Source organism: Lathyrus oleraceus, chromosome 1, assembly GCF_024323335.1.
Source record: "Lathyrus oleraceus cultivar Zhongwan6 chromosome 1, CAAS_Psat_ZW6_1.0, whole genome shotgun sequence".
NCBI classification, from domain to species: Eukaryota; Viridiplantae; Streptophyta; class Magnoliopsida; order Fabales; family Fabaceae; genus Lathyrus; species Lathyrus oleraceus.
Genome location: NC_066579.1, coordinates 157,452,038 through 157,464,451, shown reverse-complemented (window position 1 = coordinate 157,464,451; position 12,414 = coordinate 157,452,038). Strand labels below are relative to the sequence as shown.

Sequence of the window (12,414 nt, the reverse complement as noted above, 5' to 3'; positions counted from 1 at the left end):
GATCCCGATACTATGTCACAAATTTTCACGTCGACATAGATACTATGTAAACAATATTTTATTTGTAATTTTTATGGATTAAAACATTATATAATATAATTTAGGTTCAAAAAAAAGTTGATAGACAAAAAAAGAAGAAGAAGTAATTATTAATACATGAAAAAGAAAATAGGGAAATGATTTGTAGAATATAAATAATAGTAATGAAGGAACTCGATAACAATTCAACAAAGTAGTCATCACCTACTTCTTTCGATCCGCTTTCCCCCTAAGAATGTTTAAGAATTCCTTATGCCTATTTGTCATCATATCAAAAAAGGTTCACCATTTGTCATATATTCAAAATGAGTATGACACTTTCACGAAGTTTGAGATTTTCTACGATTTTGAAAGCTTGTGAAGCTTATTTCCTAAACCGTTAACCGGTTAACCACTCACGAAATTGCCCAGAAAGTGAATTTTGCTACGCGTTAACCGGTTACCTTATATAACCTCTTTCCTTAAATAACTCCACTTCTTTTCCTTAAATAACTCCTCTTTTATTTTCCCTTCCATATACCATTTTTACCTACTATTTTCACATATACTCCCTTTCCTTAAAAAGGGAGTATGCACACAACAAGTTTATCACAAATTCACACAAATCCTAACCCCACAAATATAGGATATTTCCCCCAATGCTAAACCTATCTAAGAACTCACCTAGTAGAAGAAGATGAAGTTGGTGATGATGAAGATGAGATGATGAAGATGATTTTCCATCTTCTTCCTTCCTTCCTCTTCTTCTCTTCTTCCTCTTTCTCTCTTCTTTCTTCTTTCTTTCTCGTTCTCTTCTTTTCTCTTTTTGATCCCTCTTTCTCTCTTTCTACCTACTCATCTTATACTTTTCTTCTTCTTTCAATCTCTACCACACAATATATATATAATATATATATAATATCAAGTAATAATAAAAATATCTCAATTGATATTTCATCTTCCAGCACCAATTGACCAATTATTAATGTTAACAAAAATGTCCTCTCTTATAATTATTAATATTGGTCCGTCTCTTTATTAATAATTAATCCCTTCAGAGTTCACTGGTTACTCTATTGGTCCCAATTGACAACATTAAGAGCACATAGGAGCCCCAATTGTTATAACTAACAAAAGATATAGTACACAGGTACTCAATTGGTGTCAACTGACAACTAATTGAGCATTTAAGGGAATATGGGATATTACAGCTTTTTATGTGTTGCTTATCAAAAACCGTAGTATATTCCTTTGTTTTAGGCGCGGTTATGTGTGTTGTGTAAATGAAATTATAGATTAAGCTACGGTTTACATCTGTTGGTTATTAATAACCGTTGCCTTTTCACATGTTTTGGGGAAAGTTATTTTACGTTGCTACTTGAAAACCGCAGCTTAAAAGTTCACCTAAAACCGTGGACTTTGATATTTTAGGCGATGGTGTTCAGAATCCGTGGGTAGAAATCAAAAAACCGCGCTCTAATGGAATAAGCAACGGCTGTTTATTCCACGCTTGATAAACCGTCCCCTAAAGCATTAAGCAACGGTTTTATACCTTTAAGGGGCGGTTTTTCGTTGTTGCCTAAACCCATTTTTGTTGTAGTGTATGTTTTTTCATCATTATATGAATTGGATTATTCCACATTCGAACGATCCCGATACTATGTCACAAATTTTCACGTCGACATAGATACTATGTAAACAATATTTTATTTGTAATTTTTATGGATTAAAACATTATATAATATAATTTAGGTTCAAAAAAAAGTTGATAGACAAAAAAAGAAGAAGAAGTAATTATTAATACATGAAAAAGAAAATAGGGAAATGATTTGTAGAATATAAATAATAGTAATGAAGGAACTCGATAACAATTCAACAAAGTAGTCATCACCTACTTCTTTCGATCCGCTTTCCCCCTAAGAATGTTTAAGAATTCCTTATGCCTATTTGTCATCATATCAAAAAAGGTTCACCATTTGTCATATATTCAAAATGAGTATGACACTTTCACGAAGTTTGAGATTTTCTACGATTTTGAAAGCTTGTGAATTCCTAAACCGTTAACCGGTTAACCACTCACGAAATTGCCCAGAAAGTGAATTTTGTTACGCGTTAACCGGTTACCTTATATAACCTCTTTCCTTAAATAACTCCACTTCTTTTCCTTAAATAACTCCTCTTTTATTTTCCCTTCCATATACCATTTTTACCTACTATTTTCACATATACTCCCTTTCCTTAAAAAGGGAGTATGCACACAACAAGTTTATCACAAATTCACACAAATCCTAACCCCACAAATATAGGATATTTCCCCCAATGCTAAACCTATCTAAGAACTCGCCTAGTAGAAGAAGATGAAGTTGGTGATGATGAAGATGAGATGATGAAGATGATTTTCCATCTTCTTCCTTCCTTCCTCTTCTTCTCTTCTTCCTCTTTCTCTCTTCTTTCTTCTTTCTTTCTCGTTCTCTTCTTTTCTCTTTCTGATCCCTCTTTCTCTCTTTCTACCTACTCTTCTTATAATTTTCTCCTTCTTTCAATCTCTACCACACAATATATATATAATATATATATATAATATCAAGTAATAATAAAAATATCTCAATTGATATTTCATCTTCCAGCACCAATTGACCAATTATTAATGTTAACAAAAATGTCCTCTCTTATAATTATTAATATTGGTCCGTCTCTTTATTAATAATTAATCCCTTCAGAGTTCACTGGTTACTCTATTGGTCCCAATTGACAACATTTAGAGCATTTAAGGGAATATGGGATATTACAGCTTTTTATGTGTTGCTTATCAAAAACCGTAGTATATTCCTTTGTTTTAGGCGCGGTTATGTGTGTTGTGTAAATGAAATTATAGATTAAGCTACGGTTTACATCTGTTGGTTATTAATAACCGTTGCCTTTTCACATGTTTTGGGGACAGTTATTTTACGTTGCTACTTGAAAACCGCAGCTTAAAAGTTCACCTAAAACCGTGGACTTTGATATTTTAGGCGATGGTGTTCAGAATCCGTGGGTAGAAATCAAAAAACCGCGCTCTAATGGAATAAGCAACGGCTGTTTATTCCACGCTTGATAAACCGTCCCCTAAAGCATTAAGCAACGGTTTTATACCTTTAAGGGGCGGTTTTTCGTTGTTGCCTAAACCCATTTTTGTTGTAGTGTATGTTTTTTCATCATTATATGAATTGGATTATTCCACATTCGAACGATCCCGATACTATGTCACAGATTTTCACGTCGACATAGATACTATGTAAACAATATTTTATTTGTAATTTTTATGGATTAAAACATTATACAATATAATTTAGGTTCAAAAAAAAGTTGATAGACAAAAAAAGAAGAAGTAATTATTAATACATGAAAAAGAAAATAGGGAAATGATTTGTAGAATATAAATAATAGTAATGAAGGAACTCGATAACAATTCAACAAAGTAGTCATCACCTACTTCTTTCGATCCGCTTTCCCCCTAAGAATGTTTAAGAATTCCTTATGCCTATTTGTCATCATATCAAAAAAGGTTCACCATTTGTCATATATTCAAAATGAGTATGACACTTTCACGAAGTTTGAGATTTTCTACGATTTTGAAAGCTTGTGAAGCTTATTTCCTAAACCGTTAACCGGTTAACCACTCACGAAATTGCCCAGAAAGTGAATTTTTCTACGCGTTAACCGGTTACCTTATATAACCTCTTTCCTTAAATAACTCCACTTCTTTTCCTTAAATAACTCCTCTTTTATTTTCCCTTCCATATACCATTTTTACCTACTATTTTCACATATACTCCCTTTCCTTAAAAAGGGAGTATGCACACAACAAGTTTATCACAAATTCACACAAATCCTAACCCCACAAATATAGGATATTTCCCCCAATGCTAAACCTATCTAAGAACTCACCTAGTAGAAGAAGATGAAGTTGGTGATGATGAAGATGAGATGATGAAGATGATTTTCCATCTTCTTCCTTCCTTCCTCTTCTTCTCTTCTTCCTCTTTCTCTCTTCTTTCTTCTTTCTTTCTCGTTCTCTTCTTTTCTCTTTCTGATCCCTCTTTCTCTCTTTCTACCTACTCTTCTTATACTTTTCTTCTTCTTTCAATCTCTACCACACAATATATATATAATATATATATATATATATATATATATAATATCAAGTAATAATAAAAATATCTCAATTGATATTTCATCTTCCAGCACCAATTGACGAATTATTAATGTTAACAAAAATGTCCTCTCTTATAATTATTAATAATGGTCTGTCTCTTTATTAATAATTAATCCCTTCAGAGTTCACTGGTTACTCTATTGGTCCCAATTGACAACATTTAGAGCACATAGGAGCTCCAATTGTTATAACTAACAAAAGATATAGTACACAGGTACTCAATTGGTCTCAACTGACAACTAATTGAGCATTTAAGGGAATATGGGATATTACAGCTTTTTATGTGTTGCTTATCAAAAACCGTAGTATATTCCTTTGTTTTAGGCGCGGTTATGTGTGTTGTGTAAATGAAATTATAGATTAAGCTACGGTTTACATCTGTTGGTTATTAATAACCGTTGCCTTTTCACATGTTTTGAGGACAGTTATTTTACGTTGCTACTTGAAAACCGCAGCTTAAAAGTTCTACTAAAACCGTGGACTTTGTTATTTTAGGCGATGGTGTTCAGAATCCGTGGGTAGAAATCAAAAAACCGCGCTCTAATGGAATAAGCAACGGCTGTATATTCCACGCTTGATAAACCGTCCCCTAAAGCATTAAGCAACGATTTTATACCTTTAAGGGGCGGTTTTTCGTTGTTGCCTAAACCCATTTTTGTTGTAGTGTATGTTTTTTCATCATTATATGAATTGGATTATTCCACATTCAAACGATCCCGATACTATGTCACAAATTTTCACGTCGACATAGATACTATGTAAACAATATTTTATTTGTAATTTTTATTGATTAAAACATTATATAATATAATTTAGGTTAAAAAAAAAGTTGATAGACAAAAAAAGAAGAAGAAGTAATTATTAATACATGAAAAAGAAGATAGGGAAATGATTTGTAGAATATAAATAATAGTAATGAAGGAACTCGATAACAATTCAACAAAGTAGTCATCACCTACTTCTTTCGATCCGCTTTCCCCCTAAGAATGTTTAAGAATTCCTTATGCCTATTTGTCATCATATCAAAAAAGGTTCACCATTTGTCATATATTCAAAATGAGTATGACACTTTCACGAAGTTTGAGATTTTCTACGATTTTGAAAGCTTGTGAATTCCTAAACCGTTAACCGGTTAACCACTCACGAAATTGCCCAGAAAGTGAATTTTGTTACGCGTTAACCGGTTACCTTATATAACCTCTTTCCTTAAATAACTCCACTTCTTTTCCTTAAATAACTCCTCTTTTATTTTCCCTTCCATATACCATTTTTACCTACTATTTTCACATATACTCCCTTTCCTTAAAAAGGAAGTATGCACACAACAAGTTTATCAGAAATTCACACAAATCCTAACCCCACAAATATAGGATATTTCCCCCAATGCTAAACCTATCTAAGAACTCACCTAGTAGAAGAAGATGAAGTTGGTGATGATGAAGATGAGATGATGAAGATGATTTTCCATCTTCTTCCTTCCTTCCTCTTCTTCTCTTCTTCCTCTTTCTCTCTTCTTTCTTCTTTCTTTCTCGTTCTCTTCTTTTCTCTTTCTGATCCCTCTTTCTCTCTTTCTACCTACTCTTCTTATACTTTTCTTTTTCTTTCAATCTCTACCACACAATATATATATAATATATATATAATATCAAGTAATAATTACAATATCGCAATTGATATTTCATCTCCCAGCACCAATTGACCAATTATTAATGTTAACAAAAATGTCCTCTCTTAGAATTATTAATATTGGTTCGTCTCTTTATTTATAATTAATCCCTTCAGAGTTCACTGGTTACTCTATTGGTCCCAATTGACAACATTTAGAGCACATAGGAGCTCCAATTGTTATAACTAACAAAAGATATAGTACACAGGTACTCAATTGGTCTCAACTGACAACTATATGAGCATTTAAGGGAATATGGGATATTACAGCTTTTTATGTGTTGCTTATCAAAAACCGTAGTATATTCCTTTGTTTTAGGCGCGGTTATGTGTGTTGTGTAAATGAAATTATAGATTAAGCTACGGTTTACATCTGTTGGTTATTAATAACCGTTGCCTTTTCACATGTTTTGGGGACAGTTATTTTACGTTGCTACTTGAAAACCGCAGCTTAAAAGTTCTACTAAAACCGTGGACTTTGATATTTTAGGCGTTGGTGTTCAGAATCCGTGGGTAGAAATCAAAAAACCGCGCTCTAATGGAATAAGCAACGGCTGTATATTCCACGCTTGATAAACCGTCCCCTAAAGCATTAAGCAACGATTTTATACCTTTAAGGGGCGGTTTTTCGTTGTTGCCTAAACCCATTTTTGTTGTAGTGTGTGTTTTTTCATCATTATATGAATTGGATTATTCCACATTCAAACGATCCCGATACTATGTCACAAATTTTCACGTCGACATAGATACTATGTAAACAATATTTTATTTGTAATTTTTATGGATTAAAACATTATATAATATAATTTAGGTTAAAAAAAAAGTTGATAGACAAAAAAAGAAGAAGAAGTAATTATTATTACATGAAAAAGAAGATAGGGAAATGATTTGTAGAATATAAATAATAGTAATGAAGGAACTCGATAACAATTCAACAAAGTAGTCATCACCTACTTCTTTCGATCCGCTTTCCCCCTAAGAATGTTTAAGAATTCCTTATGCCTATTTGTCATCATATCAAAAAAGGTTCACCATTTGTCATATATTCAAAATGAGTATGACACTTTCACGAAGTTTGAGATTTTCTACGATTTTGAAAGCTTGTGAATTCCTAAACCGTTAACCGGTTAACCACTCACGAAATTGCCCAGAAAGTGAATTTTGTTACGCGTTAACCGGTTACCTTATATAACCTCTTTCCTTAAATAACTCCACTTCTTTTCCTTAAATAACTCCTCTTTTATTTTCCCTTCCATATACCATTTTTACCTACTATTTTCACATATACTCCCTTTCATTAAAAAGGAAGTATGCACACAACAAGTTTATCAGAAATTCACACAAATCCTAACCCCACAAATATAGGATATTTCCCCCAATGCTAAACCTATCTAAGAACTCACCTAGTAGAAGAAGACGAAGTTGGTGATGATGAAGATGAGATGATGAAGATGATTTTCCATCTTCTTCCTTCCTTCCTCTTCTTCTCTTCTTCCTCTTTCTCTCTTCTTTCTTCTTTCTTTCTCGTTCTCTTCTTTTCTCTTTCTGATCCCTCTTTCTCTCTTTCTACCTACTCTTCTTATACTTTTCTTTTTCTTTCAATCTCTACCACACAATATATATATATAATATATATATAATATCAAGTAATAATTACAATATCGCAATTGATATTTCATCTCCCAGCACCAATTGACCAATTATTAGTGTTAACAAAAATGTCCTCTCTTAGAATTATTAATATTGGTTCGTCTCTTTATTTATAATTAATCCCTTCAGAGTTCAGTGGTTACTCTATTGGTCCCAATTGACAACATTTAGAGCACATAGGAGCTCCAATTGTTATAACTAACAAAAGATATAGTACACAGGTACTCAATTGGTCTCAACTGACAACTAATTGAGCATTTAAGGGAATATGGGATATTACAGCTTTTTATGTGTTGCTTATCAAAAATCGTAGTATATTCCTTTGTTTTAGGCGCGGTTATGTGTGTTGTGTAAATGAAATTATAGATTAAGCTACGGTTTACATCTGTTGGTTATTAATAACTGTTGCCTTTTCACATGTTTTGGGGACAGTTATTTTACGTTGCTACTTTGAAAACCGCAGCTTAAAAGTTCACCTAAAACCGTGGACTTTGATATTTTAGGCGATGGTGTTCAGAATCCGTGGGTAGAAATCAAAAAACCGCGCTCTAATGGAATAAGCAACGGCTGTTTATTCCACGCTTGATAAACCGTCCCCTAAAGCATTAAGAAACGATTTTATACCTTTAAGGGGCGGTTTTTCGTTGTTGCCTAAACCCATTTTTGTTGTAGTGTATGATTTTTCATCATTATATGAATTGGATTATTCCACATTCAAACGATCCCGATACTATGTCACAAATTTTCACGTCGACATAGATACTATGTAAACAATATTTTACTTGTAATTTTTATGGATTAAAACATTATATAATATAATTTAGGTTCAAAAAAAAGTTGATAGACAAAAAAAGAAGAAGAAGTAATTATTAATACATGAAAAAGAAAATAGGGAAATGATTTGTAGAATATAAATAATAGTAATGAAGGAACTCGATAACAATTCAACAAAGTAGTCATCACCTACTTCTTTCGATCCACTTTCCCCCTAAGAATGTTTAAGAATTCCTTATGCCTATTTGTCATCATATCAAAAAAGGTTCACCATTTGTCATATATTCAAAATGAGTATGACACTTTCACGAAGTTTGAGATTTTCTACGATTTTGAAAGCTTGTGAAGCTTATTTCCTAAACCGTTAACCGGTTAACCACTCACGAAATTGCCCAGAAAGTGAATTTTGCTACGCGTTAACCGGTTACCTTATATAACCTCTTTCCTTAAATAACTCCACTTCTTTTCCTTAAATAACTCCTCTTTTATTTTCCCTTCCATATACCATTTTTACCTACTATTTTCACATATACTCCCTTTCCTTAAAAAGGGAGTATGCACACAACAAGTTTATCACAAATTCACACAAATCCTAACCCCACAAATATAGGATATTTCCCCCAATGCTAAACCTATCTAAGAACTCACCTAGTAGAAGAAGATGAAGTTGGTGATGATGAAGATGAGATGATGAAGATGATTTTCCATCTTCTTCCTTCCTTCCTCTTCTTCTCTTCTTCCTCTTTCTCTCTTCTTTCTTCTTTCTTTCTCGTTCTCTTCTTTTGTCTTTCTGATCCCTCTTTCTCTCTTTCTACCTACTCTTCTTATACTTTTCTTCTTCTTTCAATCTCTACCACACAATATATATATATATATATATATATATATATATATATATATATATATAAAATATATATATAATATCATGTAATAATAAAAATATCTCAATTGATATTTCATCTTCCAGCACCAATTGACCAATTATTAATGTTAACAAAAATGTCCTCTCTTATAATTATTAATATTGGTCCGTCTCTTTATTAATAATTAATCCCTTCAGAGTTCACTGGTTACTCTATTGGTCCCAATTGACAACATTTAGAGCACATAGGAGCTCCAATTATTATAACTAACAAAAGATATAGTACACAGGTACTCAATTGGTCTCAACTGACAACTAATTGAGCATTTAAGGGAATATGGGATATTACAGCTTTTTATGTGTTGCTTATCAAAAACCGTAGTATATTCCTTTGTTTTAGGCGCGGTTATGTGTGTTGTGTAAATGAAATTATAGATTAAGCTACGGTTTACATCTGTTGGTTATTAATAACCGTTGCCTTTTCACATGTTTTGGGGACAGTTATTTTACGTTGCTACTTTGAAAACCTCAGCTTAAAAGTTCACCTAAAACCGTGGACTTTGATATTTTAGGCGATGGTGTTCAGAATCCGTGGGTAGAAATCAAAAAACCGCGCTCTAATGGAATAAGCAACGGCTGTTTATTCCACGCTTGATAAACCGACCCCTAAAGCATTAAGCAACGGTTTTATACCTTTAAGGGGCGGTTTTTTCGTTGTTGCCTAAACCCATTTTTGTTTTAGTGTATGTTTTTTCATCATTATATAAATTGGATTATTCCACATTCGAACGATCCCGATACTATGTCACAAATTTTCACGTCGACATAGATACTATGTAAACAATATTTTATTTGTAATTTTTATGGATTAAAACATTATATAATATAATTTAGGTTCAAAAAAAAGTTGATAGACAAAAAAAGAAGAAGAAGTAATTATTAATACATGAAAAAGAAAATAGGGAAATGATTTGTAGAATATAAATAATAGTAATGAAGGAACTCGATAACAATTCAACAAAGTAGTCATCACCTACTTCTTTCGATCCACTTTCCCCCTAAGAATGTTTAAGAATTCCTTATGCCTATTTGTCATCATATCAAAAAAGATTCACCATTTGTCATATATTCAAAATGAGTATGATACTTTCACGAAGTTTGAGATTTTCTACGATTTTGAAAGCTTGTGAAGCTTATTTCCTATTTGCATTCTCTTGAGATCCTTGACTACAACATTTTTAACATTGAATCTGACATTGTCTCTTGGTAGAGCTTTAGTGAGAGCCTTGTGGTGAATCTCAAAGGACTTAACCTTAGTTTCCAAACCACTAGAGAAAAAGTTACAACCATATCGGGCTTCACAATACCAGATTCAACACGTCCCACTGGCATAGTTCTAATACCACCAATCTTGTAAACATCTTGTAATTAAACCATTGAGGGCTTGTTTGAGGGTCTATTGGGATCATTGATGTAGTCAAGAGAATTAAGAAGAGTGGATCTCTTGTACCAATCAACGTTGGTGGACCTCTCAATCATGTTGTTACCCTCAAAACTAGAGATGGGAGCGAAAGTAATTTTTTCTGGAATTTAACCAACCATATTCAAGTAGGAAGAAACTTCCTTCAAGATTTCTTCGTACCTACACTTAGAGTACTTATGATGGTAGAATCCATCTTATTACAAAGACAAATCACCTGCTTCACTCCAAGAGTAAAAGCAAAAAGAGCATGCTCATGAGTTTGTCTATCCTTGGAGATAACAACCTCAAAACCACCATTGGTAGAATCAATGATAAGGACGACACAATCAGCCTGAGGGGTACCAGTAATTATCTTCTTAATAAAATCACGATGTCCAGGAGCATCAATGATTATACAGTAGTACTTGGTGGTTTCAAATTTCCATAAAGCAATATCAATGGTAATTCCTCAAGAATGTTTTCACTTATCTATCATCTTCAAGAATATTTTTTTCATCATTATATGAATTGAATATATTCCACATTTGAATGATTCAGATACTATGTAACCAATTTTCACGATCGACATTAGTCCTAAGATGAAATTCTTCAGTTTGCAAAGTCTTGGTAATTTGAGAGTGAAGTGAGCATGATTGTTAGGTATTGGAATAAATCCAAGAATATTGTTTTTGTTTGTTGGTCTTTCATTATGTTATTGTTTAATTTTATACTAGAAGTTTAATTTTTTAATATGTAACTACAATTACAATTGAATTATATTTTAGAAAGACTGTGACACATTTTTTTGTCTATTTGAAAGTTATGAGTCAAATTTAAAAGTATTATTTAAAAAATTTATTTTAAGTAATGTAATACTCTTTTATTTTAATATGGTTTTAAAACTTTTTTAAAAAAATTATTTATAATTTTAATGGAGTAAAATATTATATAATATATTTTAAGTTCAAAAAAATGGATAGACAAAAAAAATAAGAGTAATGATTAGTATATGAAAAATAAAATAGGAAAATGATTTGTTGAATATAAATAGCAGTATTTTAAAAATATATTTATAAAAGAAAAGTTACATATCTAAGATGAATATTAAAATGTTTATATTGAGAAGTTTAAATGAGTGCCACATCAGATTATAATTGATGTGGGATGAAAGATGATGAGTTGTCAATAACTTATTTTGTGGCTCAGGTTTAATATATTACAACAGATAATAGATACTTTTTGATATAATAGAATTAATGATTTATTGGTATTATAAAATACATATAATTCAGTAAAAACACGCATTCATCACTTCTATGTTACAAGCCTCAAGTCTCTGGGCTAGGTATTTTTCTTTGATTAAAAATCCTATGAAATATAATTATTAGATAACTTCATCATTTTCATCTTCTCATATCATTATCATCATCTTTATCTTCTCTCGTATCTTCATCTTCATCTTATCATATTCTTTTTGATCATGATTCCATTTTGACATAACATGGGTATATTTAATTGCATAGCTTTATAGTCACATCAAAAATATTTTATTATATAGATCTTTAAAAATTAATTTAAGATTATATTTTTGCCATCGCCATCAAACACACAACAATTACATTATCCATTTTAGTATGAAGTAATTCAACTCTCTTTTCCAGCTCTTTTTCATAATTCCTTTTCTTCTCCTTTGATCTTTTAGCAGTAATCATATTAGCAATAATCCTACATGATACAATAATTAATGTTGCATAATTTGGTTACGTTGTTGTTAAATTAAATCACGAT

General features: G+C 31.7%; 1 pseudogene; it reads right to left on the bottom strand.

The window, feature by feature from the left end:
* Window positions 1-10,332: 10,332 nt before the first annotated feature.
* Window positions 10,333-11,215, bottom strand: LOC127096813 (elongation factor 1-alpha-like; annotated as a pseudogene).
* Between the last annotated feature and the right edge of the window lie 1,199 nt (window positions 11,216-12,414).